The sequence below is a fragment of the Heterodontus francisci genome, chromosome 21, assembly GCF_036365525.1.
Source record: "Heterodontus francisci isolate sHetFra1 chromosome 21, sHetFra1.hap1, whole genome shotgun sequence".
In the NCBI taxonomy this organism is placed as follows: domain Eukaryota; kingdom Metazoa; phylum Chordata; class Chondrichthyes; order Heterodontiformes; family Heterodontidae; genus Heterodontus; species Heterodontus francisci.
The window spans coordinates 43,471,525-43,483,484 of NC_090391.1; positions in this window are offsets into that span (position 1 = coordinate 43,471,525).

Genomic DNA, 11,960 nt, shown 5'->3' on the forward strand with positions numbered 1-11,960 from the left:
AAGGGGTGACCACCTTGATGGGATTAAGCTATAGGCCACCCAATACTCAGGGGGAAGTGGAGGAGCATATATGTAGGGAAATCACAGATTGTTGCAGGAATTATAGGGCTGTAATAGTAGTTGGTTTTAACTTCCCTAGTATTGACTGGGACTGCCTTAGTGCTAAGGGATCAGATGAGGAAGAACTTGTTGAGTGTGTCCAGGATAGTTTTCTGAAAAAAGTGTGTGGATTGCCCTACCAGAGAAGGGGCAACGCTCGACCTCCTCTTGGGAAATGAGGATGGGCAGGTGGTTGATGTGTCAGTGGGGGAGCACTTTGGGACCAGTGACCAAAACTCTATTAGCTTCAAGATAGTTATGAAAAGGGATAGGACTGGTTCTCAGGTTGAATTCCTAAATTGGGGGAAGGCTAATTTCGGTGGCATCAGACAGGAACTCTCAAAAGTTGAATGGGAGAGGCTGTTTAGAGGTAAAGGGACGTCTGGCAAGTGCGATGCTTTTCAAAGTGAGATAGGCAGAGTTTAGGGCCGGCATGTTCCTGTTAGATGGAAGGGCAAGGCTGGCAAGTTGAGGGAACCTTAGTTGACGAGGGATATTGAGGGTCAGATCAGGACAAAGAAGGAGGCATATGTCAGGTATAGGCAGCTGGGATCGAGTGAGTCCCTAGAGGAGTATAGTGGATGAAGGACTACACTTAATGAAGGAAATTAGGAGGGTGAAAAGAAGGGGCTATGAGATTTCCCTGGCAGATAAGATAAAGGTGAATCCTAAAAGATTCTATAGGTATATTAAGAGTAAAAGGGTAGCTAGGGAGAGAGTAGGTCCCCTTAAGGATCAGTGTGGCAATATACGTTTGGAGCCACGGGAAATGGGAGAAGTCTTAAATTAATACTTCGCATCTGCATTTACTGTGGAGAAAGTCATGGAAGCCAGTGAGTTCAAGGGAGGGAACACCGATAGCCTGGAGCATAGCAACATGACAAAAGTGGAGGGTGTTGCAGGTTTTGAAGCGCATTAAGGTGGATAAATTGACGAGGTCAGGGCAATGGACGTTGTCTACATGGACTTTATCAAGGCCTTTGACAAGGTCCCGCATGGTAGGCAGATCCACAAGGTTCGAACACATGGGATCCACGGTGAGCTGGCCAATTGTATACAAAATTGGCTTGGTGATAGGAGGCAGAGGGTGGTAGTGGAGGGTTGTGTTTCAGATTGGACGTTGGTGACCAGTGGTGTGCTGCAGGGATCGGTGCTGGGCCCTCTGTTGTTTGTCATATATATTAATGACTTGGATGTGAATGTAGGGGGCATGATTAGTAGGTTTACAGATGACACCAAAACTGGTGGTATAGTGGACAGTGAAGAAGGCTGCCTAAGGTTACAACAGGATACAGATCAACTGGGAAAGTGGGCAAGGGATTGGCAAATGGAAGTTAACGCAAACAAGTTCGAAGTGATGTATTTAGGGAAGTGAAACCAGGGCAGGACAAATACAGTGAATGGAAGGGCCCTGGGGAGTGTTGTTGAGCAGCGAGACATTGGGGTGCAAGTACATAGTTCCCTGAAAGTGGCAACACAGGTAGACAGGGTGGTGAACAAGGCGTATGGCATACTTGCCTTCATCGGCCAATGCATTGAGTACAAGAGTTGGGAGGTCATGTTACAGTTGTACATAACGATGGTTAGGCCGTATTTGGAGTACTGTGTGCCGTTCTGGTCGCCACAGTACAGGAAAGGTGTGATGAAGCCAGGGAGGGTGCATGAAAGACTCACAAGGATGTTGCCTGGTTTGGAGGGCTTGAGTTATAAAGCGAGATTGGATAAGCTTGGTCTATTTTCCCTGGAGCGAAGGGGACATGATAGAGTTCTGTAAAATTATGAGAGGCATCGAGAGGGTAGATAGCCGGAGTCTGTTTCGCATGGTAGGGGTGATGAAAACTTGAGGGCATGGATTTAAGATGAGAGGGAGGAGGTTTCAAGGGGAGCAAAGAGGGAACTATTTCACGCAAAAGACAAGTGAGTATCTGGAATTAGTTGCCAGAGGAGGTGTTGGAGGCAGGAACAGTAGCAACATTTAAGAGGCATCTGGACAGGTGCTTCAATGAGCAAGGCATAGAGGGATATGGAATTAATGCAGGCAGGTGGAATCATGGTCGGCATGGATGCGGTGGACCGAAGGGCCTGTTACTATGCTGTAAGACTCTATGACTCTGAATAAATAATTGGCACCAAGCTACGTAACGAGTCATTAGTTTCGGTGACCATAAACGTGGTCGAAGAATTTGGTTATATTGAACATCGTCAAAGAGGAAAGAGAGGTAGTGAGACAGAGAGGTGTGGAAAGGATCGAGCTACAAAGTAAATCTTTGTTTCTTCTGTTCTATCAAACACTCCCAGGGCAGTTACCGTGTGGGTTTAGATACAGCTGCCTCTATATATGTCTCTCTTTCTCATCCTCCATCCAGATGGAGAGAGTAACAATGAAGAAGACAGAGATAGATGCAGAGAGAGAATAACGGCGAGAGGGAAGGATAGCAATGGGGAGAGAGTACCAGAGAGAACAAAGAAGAGACTGGAATGGACAGTGTGGGTCAATGTTACCGCAAAGCTGTGTGCAGCAGCTTGGAAGGTACCGCGCAGTTCCAGTTCTGTGATAAATTACACACGTCTGCAAAAATTCATTAAAAACTTAAAGGGACCACGCACAGGACAAAAAACCTGGCCGCACAAAACAACTACATTTTCAAGGGAACATTGGAGCCAGCTGTGGCTCAGTGGGTAGTAATCTTGCCTCTGAATTACACAATTGTGGGTTCGGGGCAGAGCACAAAATCTAGGCTGATGTCTCCCATCAGAAAATCAGAACAGACCAGCGAGACTCAGAAAACGAATATTGTGTTGAATTTCTGTGCCTCGCTTTCTGGAATACTTTAGTGCTTGTTCAGAGTGGTGACCCAGTGATTTTTTTCCCCTTGTGGGCTGGCAGTTATCTGAAAACAGATTATATTATCCGAATGCAACATTAAGGTATCGTTCGTATTGATTACAAAAACATTTGCCGTGTCCCATAATACTTTGCTGGGGATAGGATCAGGATTGATATTTTCAAAACACTGAGGTAAACTGGAATTCCCCTCGACAGTCATATCAGTGTTTTTAATGAGCCCTGGAAGGAAAGTAAACCAAGAGACCGTCCAGCAGTGATGAAAGTCAGATTTGTTCGATTACTATGGATTAATCAATTACATTATACAAAGCCTACAGAATATGCTGTTAAATAGCGGGAAAAGGTTTCTTACCATCCTGCATAAGGAAGTACACCCTCTGCAGCTGTAGTGTCACCAAAAGCAGCCAAGTTAAAATTACTAACAGATGTAGATGGAGTTTTACTGAGGTTCTGAGACAGGAGAAAGAACCAGGCAGAGACACACACACACCGAAACAGATGGACAAAGGGACAGAGTGTGAGAGAAGAATATCGATTTACGAAAGGTATCCGCCCCTAAAACCCTCACATTTGCCCACCAACAAAGGACTGGGCAGAGAATGGGGATGTTACTGATTGTTACAATTTGTCTCATCCTCCCTCTGTCTTTTCCTTTCTCATTTCTGTCCCCAGGCACCTTTCTCTGTTTCGGTATCTCTGTTCCTATCTCTGCCGCTCTTTCTAACTCTGTCTCTCTCTATTTCTGTACCTTTCCCTCTCTCCCTCTGTCCCGCCCTCCACCTGTGTCTCTCTCCTGTGTGTAAATAGAGACACAGTTAGGTCAGGTATCTTCCGTAAGGAAATTGTTCGAGTATTTCACTTTTTATTCCATTTCACTATTACTGACACCAGCTTTCAAAACCAGAATTTTGTGAATTACTTGAATTTCAATTCCATCAGCGGCTATGGGGTGATTTGAACCCGTGTTCCCAAGGCATCAGCATTGGCCTCAAGATTGTTATCTCAGTGACATTACCAGTGCACCACTAAGTCACTCTGTCATCAAGCCAACAGAAGTTCCTTTGATTGAGAGCTGCTTCAGTTGATGTTCAGCTGTGCTCTTTAGCACCGTCATTTTTGAAAAACAATTCATACATCTTCTGCAATGATAACCAGCCTCATTAAGTCAGATGTTTAATAAAATATTACAAAATCAAGTTTACAATCATCTTCGGATTCTTTACGGTGAATAGAACATTTACCACCCTGTAGTGAGTTCAGGCTGTGGAGTCTGGAATGGATTGTAGTGCTAGAATTTGCAAACATTCACTTTTTATATGAGTCAACTAATTTAACAATTAGATTGAGTGGGTATTTCACGACCTTCCTCAACTCCTCTCTGAATTTAGTCTAGGTCACAGCGTAAATACACGTGTTGGTGCAGGAACTGAGAAGCTGCAGCATTATGGGCGGCACAGTGGCGTAGTGCTTAGCACTGCAGCCTCACAGCTCCAGCGACCCGGGTTCAATTCTGGGTACTGCCTGTGTGGAGTTTGCAAGTTCTCCCTCTGTCTGCGTGGGTTTCCTCCGGGTGCTCCGGTTTTCTCCCACATGCCAAAGACTTTCAGGTTGATAGGTTAATTGGCCATTATAAATTGCCCCTAGTATAGGTAGGTGGTAGGGAAATATAGGGACAGGTGGGGATGTTGAAGGGATATGGGATTAAAGTAGGATTAGTATAAGTGGGTGGTTGACGGTCGGCACAGACTCGGTGGCTCGGGCCTGTTTCAGTGCTGTATCTCTAAACTAAATTCCTGCTGTGAATTCTGTGATATAAAGAGAGTCATTGACGGAGGAAGGATATTGTTTTGTAATTCGCTGATAGATGTAAAATACAACCTGTGTCACCCATAACAGTATAAAACTGCCAGATATACTGAACAGTAAAATGATGGATTTCTTTCGATTCTCCATCTCTGGGTCATTGTGATTCTCTCCAGTGCTGAGGCACCGGAGTCTCCTGCGCTGTCTGCTGGCCGCTAAAATACGTCTGGCCGTCAGAACATTGAGCAGCAAAATCAGAAAGAACGGGACACAAGGAGTCAAAATGCGGTGAAACAACTCAAAGGCGGTCCATGTGGATGAAGTATGGAAGCTCTGTTTCTGGATACAGTACCAGGGAACATTATCAATTATATATAGAGGTTCATATGTAAAGTACCAGGGAACACATTCTAAAGAGCACAACACACTCACTGTTGCGATAACCACAGCCGCTGTTCTCTCAGTGCAATATTTTGTATTCAGCTTCTCACAACAAATGGTTACAAATCGAGCAAAAGTGAAAGCGACTGTCAGCCAGACAGAAACCATTGTGATTGCAAAAAACAAAACCAGGAATTTAACTGAACTGCAGATGGGTGTAATGGACAGGAATGAATCTGGGAAATAAATCCAAGGTATCAGCCTCAATATGGGATCTGTGATAACGACCAGGAGATCAGTCACTGCCATTCCCACCAGGTAGCGAGTGATACATTTGGAGAGACCACACTTTCCTCGGGACAGTATCAGAATCGCCACCAGGTTAACTGAAGAGATAGAAAGGGAAGCAGAAAAGTTACTGATCAGACCTCAAACTAAAACAGCAGTTTGACAGGATCCAGTGTGAAATTTAAAGCTTTGTTACAGCATCCAGAACTTTCTTAAGAGACTGGTTAGAACACAATTATGAATTATTAATTGGGAAATCGATTTGTAAAAATAAAGGTGAAATAAAATGATCACTAGATACAGTCAGGCCGCCGTACCAGTGTGGAAGGACGATGGGGGTTTTCAAACAAGGAATCGAATGGTTTAAATCCAGTTTGGCCTCCAGACCAATAGCCGAGATATTGTCAACTGTTTTTGCCTTAACAGTTAAGAGAGCCAGCAGGGGCTATCTCAAAACGTGAAATGGTCGATAGCCGCTATGGTGAGTCTGAGACTTCAGGTCCAGAGGAAGAGGTCGATAGAGGCGGAACAAGTGTGTGGATTGGAGGGAGAGAGAGAAAAGGTCATTTGGCTACTGGAAGGGAGGCTGGTCCTGAAGAGTTTGGAAAGCGAACAAAGTGAAGCAAAGAATGCAGTCAGTAAATAACTGGTTCCACTAAGTTATTTACTCAGTTCAGAAATAATGAAGAGGAGCATTCACTAAAAGAGGTTGAGGATATGACGGGGTTAAACACATAGGGAGCGAGTCCAGCAGTAAAACTCACGCAATCTGGCAAAATGCTCATCGTACCATCAATTCACAGTTTCACTGTAATCGTTCTGGAAAGTTCCGCAGTTCATACTTGTGAAATATTCACACTATGGTTTTTCTCTTTCTGCTTCTCTCTTCTCTCTCTCTCTGTCTCTGTTTCATTCTCCCTATTCCTTCTTGCTTGCTTTCGCTCTCAGTCAACTTTATCTATCCACAGTTCGTATGCGCGCCAATCTTTTCTCCAGATTATGCAAGCCTCCACATGTTCATTCAACATGTTTACTCAGGTAAACCAACCTCCACAATCCAGCATGAGCTCAACACAGAAAGTTCTGATGAAAGGTCACGGACTGGTAACGTTAACTGTTTTTCTCACTCCCCAGATGCTGACAGATCTGTTGTATACTTACAACAATTTCTGTTTTTATTTCAGATTTCCAGCATCTGCAGTAGTTTGCTTTTCTTTACTTATCCAACACAATGTCTCTGTATGGGTTACAATTCTCGTTTTTCTAACATTGGCAGGACTCAATCCATCAACGTTATTCCGATCCAGAATCTGTATCCCAAGTACCAATTCCAATCCACATGAAGGCTGCTGTCTCGGAGTGACCCTTCATACATATTCTGACCCCAAGTTATGCTTCATACTCATTGTTATGACCGAGACTGGAGGCTTGCACTGTTAATTCAGTCCCACCTCTCCATAGCTCACAACATATTCTTTAAATTTTCCCACTTACTGATACAGTCAACTATCTTCCACAGAATAGAACGCACTAACCATATTTTTTTTACCGAACAACAAAATTAACAGTTTATTATAGAAGCAGTCTTAACTAGTAATGAAGTTAAACAATATCACATCGATCATTTTTTAAAAATCCAACACTAAATTTTTAGAAAGTCCCCTTTTCTACCTCAACTCTTCACGCATGCACACACACAAAATAAAAATGCATATAAGCGATTTTTAGATCAGATGTCTGTTCGACACAAAAGAAAAATACACTCGGGCAGATCACTTGCCCACCCTTGAGAAAACAAATAGCAGGTGAGACGCAGTACAACAAATAGGGCAGCACAGTGCCGTAGTGGTTAGCGCCATCAGCTCACAGCTCTGGGGACCCGGGTTCAATTCTGGAGTGTGGAGTTTGCAAGTTCTTCTTGAGACTGTGTGGGTTTCAGCCGTGTGCTCTCCTTTCTTCCCATTGCCAAAGACTTGCAGGTGATAGGTAAGTTGGCCATTGTAAATTGCCCCTCGTGTAGTTAGGTGGCAGAGAATGTGGGATTACTGTAGGGTTAACACAAAAGTCCGAGTGTATCAAGCCTGTGTCCTCAGTACCTTGCTCGAAGGCAGCGAGGCCTGGACAACGTTTGTCAGCCAAGAGCGATGTCTCAATTCATTCCATCTTCGCTGCCTCCGGAGAATACTTGGCATCAGGTGGCAGGACCGTATCTCCAACACAGAAGTCCTCGAGGCGGCCAACATCCCCAGCTTATCCACACGACTGAGTCAGCGGTGCTTGAGATGGCTTGGCCATGTGAGCCGCATGGAAGATGGCAGGATCCCCAAAGACACATTGTACACGGAGCTCGCCACTGGTATCAGTCCCACCGACCGTCCATGTCTCCGCTTTAAAGACGTCTGCAAACGCGACGTGAAGTCCTGTGACATTGATCACAAGTCGTGGGAGTCAGTTGCCAGTGTTTTCCAGAGCTGGCGGGCAGCCATAAAGGAGGGGCTAAAGTGTGACGAGTCGAAGAGACTTAGCAGTTGGCAGGAAAAAAGACAGAGGCGCAAGGAGACAGCCAACTGTGTAACAGCCCCGACAAACAAATTTTTCTGCATCACCTGTGGAAGAGTCTGTCACTCTAGAATTGGCCTTTATAGCCACTCCAGGTGCTGCTCCACACACCACAGACCACCTCCAGGCGCTGACCGATTGTCTCTCGAGACAAGGAGGCCAAAGAAGATTGTATAAATGGGTTGTTCTTGCTCGGCACAGATTCGGTGCGCCGAAGGGCCTGTTTCAGTGCTGCATCTCTAAATAAATAAGTAAAACTGGCGCAAAATCCAACCTCCGAGCACACCCAGGCAAGATCGTTAGAATCTTCCAGAATTTGCTCTCTTCAGGCAGCATTGAAAAATAATTTATCGGGCCTAGGAAGCAAGAAGAATTGATACGTTGAACTTTGACGAGTCGTTTTGGGAATTGCAAGAAAACGAGCTGCCTTGTGGTCTTCTTTTCGTCCTTGAAATTCTCTCCTTCTTTTGAGCAAACTTGACTTTTGTCTCATTCCAGAAGATATCACACAGACACTGTTACTGACAACCAGAAGGCTTCACAGTTTTCTGCCCAGTTCTCTGTTACTACTGGGCTTGTCCATTCCAAGGAGTTCTTGTCACTTTTCTACCCCATTTGTCAAGGCTTCTGCTCGTCTTTAACTCAAGCCATGCGACAAACAACAAACACTGTTGCCCATCCGGCTTCCTCAGTCTTCCTGGGTAAAAATAACAATTCTGACGCAACCTTTTTTTAGTTTAACTATAAATTCCTTTCAAAAGAATATTTGTATATATACATATATTTAACAAAACAGAGTCACGTTCGTAACAACATGTGTCAAGCTGTAACAGTTATCCCCTCCCTCCACATTATAGCATCACCACTCTTGGTTCCAATCTTGTCTCAGTCCATCAGATATTGAAAGGTACATCGATGCCTTTGTCTCATCCAGAATCGAATGTACCAATTGTCACCTGGCTGACGGACAATCCCCCACCGTCCATTCACGTGTGGATCCAACACTCTGCTGTCTTTGTCCTATCTCATACTTGGTTCCTTTGAGTGAAACGCTGCTCTATTTGCTGACCTGCATTGCACGGAGAATCCCAAAACCTGCAGTTTACATTTTCCTTCCTTGCATTTCAAAGCATCAAAATCTCATCTATCCCTATGAATTTATTCGACTGCATTGTACCCTTAATTCTTAATGTGGTTGTCTCCAAAAATCTATCAACCTCAGTTTTGAAATTTTAATTTGACATTTAGTGAAATATGTATTTGACATGCAAACCTCTCAGCTTGTCCCTGGATCTTAGCTTCTCACAATTATGAATCTATTGTCATGCTGACCGCCACCTGCCAAGAATGAGGCATATTAATTTTGTCATATGAACATTGATTAAAAACTGTCACTGGAGTGAAGAAATGACTGAAAAAAATCAACAGACACTTGGCTGGAAAAACATTTGCATACTAACAGACAGTGCTTGGAGGGACAAAAGGGTTACTTCCCTTATCCATTTATCCTAAAATGGACTTTGAACACTAGGGTATGGTGTGTAACAGACGTTCCAGGTTGACTGCGATGTTGGCCGAATACACAAACGGACGTGGCCAAACCAGCTAGTCACATAATCTGCTTGGCAACCTGGATTTTCTAAATTGTACAGTTTGAACTCAGAATGCTCCTGGACTGGAAAGACATCTCGTGGATGGCTCACCACAGCCTCTCCTGTCTGGCTCTCCCTCTCTTTCTCACGGAACTCCAGAGATCAAAAGTATAATTAGTTTACGTGTAGTGAATAAACAATTGCATGTACAGATACTAATAGTTGTTTAACCTCCTCGTATGTATATCCCAGAAATAAACTAGGACGTTGATATCCCCAAGTAGGGTGGACCCTCATTCCCACAACTGGCACTGACAGATAGAAACATAGAAAACAGGAGCAGAAGTATGCCATTATGCCCTTCGAGCCTGTTCCACCATTCATTATGAGCATGGCTGATGATCCAAATCAGTAACCTGTTCCCGCTTTCACCCCATATCCTTTGATCCTTTTCGCCCCAGGAGCTATATCTAACTCTTTCTTGAAAACATATAATGTTTTGGCTTCAGCTGCTTTCTGTGGTAACGAATTCCACAGGCTCAACACTCTCTGGGTGAAGAAATTTCTCCTCATCACAGTCCTGAAAAGCTTATCCCGTATCCCGAGCCTATTCCCCTGGTTATGGACTCCCCCCAACATCGGGAAAATCCTTCCTGTATCTACCCTGTCAAGTCCTGCTGGAATTTTATAGGTTTCTATGAGATCCCCCCTCACTTTTTGAACTCCAGCGAATAGAAGCCTAAATGACTCAATCACTCCTCATACATCAGTCGCGCCAGCACAGGATTAAATCTACCTACAATGGTTGAGGGAAGGACAGGATTGGCAGCTAAATGTTCCAGGGTTTAGAAGTTTAAGGTGGGATAGAGGGGGATGTAAAAGGGGTGAGCCTTGGACAAGGTCCCTCATGTTAGATTGGTACAAAAGGTGAAGTTACATGGGATCAGAGGTGAGTTGGCAAGATGGATACAGAACTGGCTCGGTCATAGAAGACCGAGGATAGCAGTGGAAGGGTGCTTTTCTGAATGAAGGGATGTGACTAGTCGTGTTCCGCAGGTTTCAGTGCTGGCACCTTTGCTGTTTGTAGTATATATTAATGATTTGGAGGAAAATGTAGCTGGTCTGATTAGTAAGTTTGCGAATGACACAAAGGTTGGTGCAGTTGTGGACAGTGATGGGGATTTTCACAGGACACAGCAGGATATTGATCGGTTGGAGACTTGGGTGGAGAATTGGCAGATGGATTTTAATCCGGACAAATGTGAGGTAATGCATTTTGAATGTCTAATACAGGTGGGAAGTATACACTAAATGACAGAACCTTTTGGAGTATTGACAGGCAGAGAGATCTTGGCGTGCAGGTCCACAGGTCACAGAAAGTGGCAACGCAGGTGGATAAGGTAATCAAGAAGGCATACAGCATGTTTGCCTTCACCGGTCGGGGCATAGAGTATAAAAATTGGCAAGTCATGCTGCAGATGCACAGAACTTTAGTTAGGTCACACTTAGAATATTGTGTGCAATTCTGGTCACCACACTACCAGAAGGACGTGGAGGCTGTGGAGAGGGTACCGAGGAGCTTTACCAGGATGTTGCCCAGTCTGGAGGGCATTAGGTATGAGGAGAGGTTGGATAAACTCGGATTGTTTTCACTGGAACGACGGAGGTGGAGGGGCGACATGATAGAGGTTGACAAAGTTATGAGCGGCATGGACAGAGTGGATAGTCAGAAGCTTTATCCCATGGTGGAAGAGTCAGTTACTAGGGGACATGGGTTTAAGGTGAGAGGGGCAAAGTTTAGAGGGGATGTGCGAGGCAAGTTCTTTACACAGAGGGTGGTGAGTGCCTGGAACCTGTTGCCGGTGGAGGTGGTGGAAGCAGGTACGATAGCAACATTTAAGAGGCATCTTGACAAATACATGAATAGGATGGGAATGGAGGGATAAGGTCCCAGGATGTGCAGAAGGTTTTAGTTTCGGCAGGCATCAAGAATGGTGCAGGCTTGGAGGGCTGAATGGCCTGTTCCTGTGCTGTACTGTTCCTTGTTCTTTGTTCTTTGTTCTCTGTAGAATAAATAAAAGTGAGCACCTCTTTCAGACAGAATCCACGTCATTTGAAGTCCACATTTAGAGTGTGGGTTTGTTCAATCAACAAAACTACTACATCAACACTGCGATTTATAATCTTCAATCAACTAGAATGGCTCCTGATTTCAACAAATCCTGTCCAAACTGCTGCAACATAAAATCAACACAAAAACAATTTACTTATCTGACAGTAAGTGAATTGAACCGCAGTGAATCAGAGAAGGAGATGCTAAAGGGTGAGCAGCCAGCTCAGTTCAGTTGCCAGACCTCTGAAGCAGCGTCAGATTCCCACAAGGAAATACT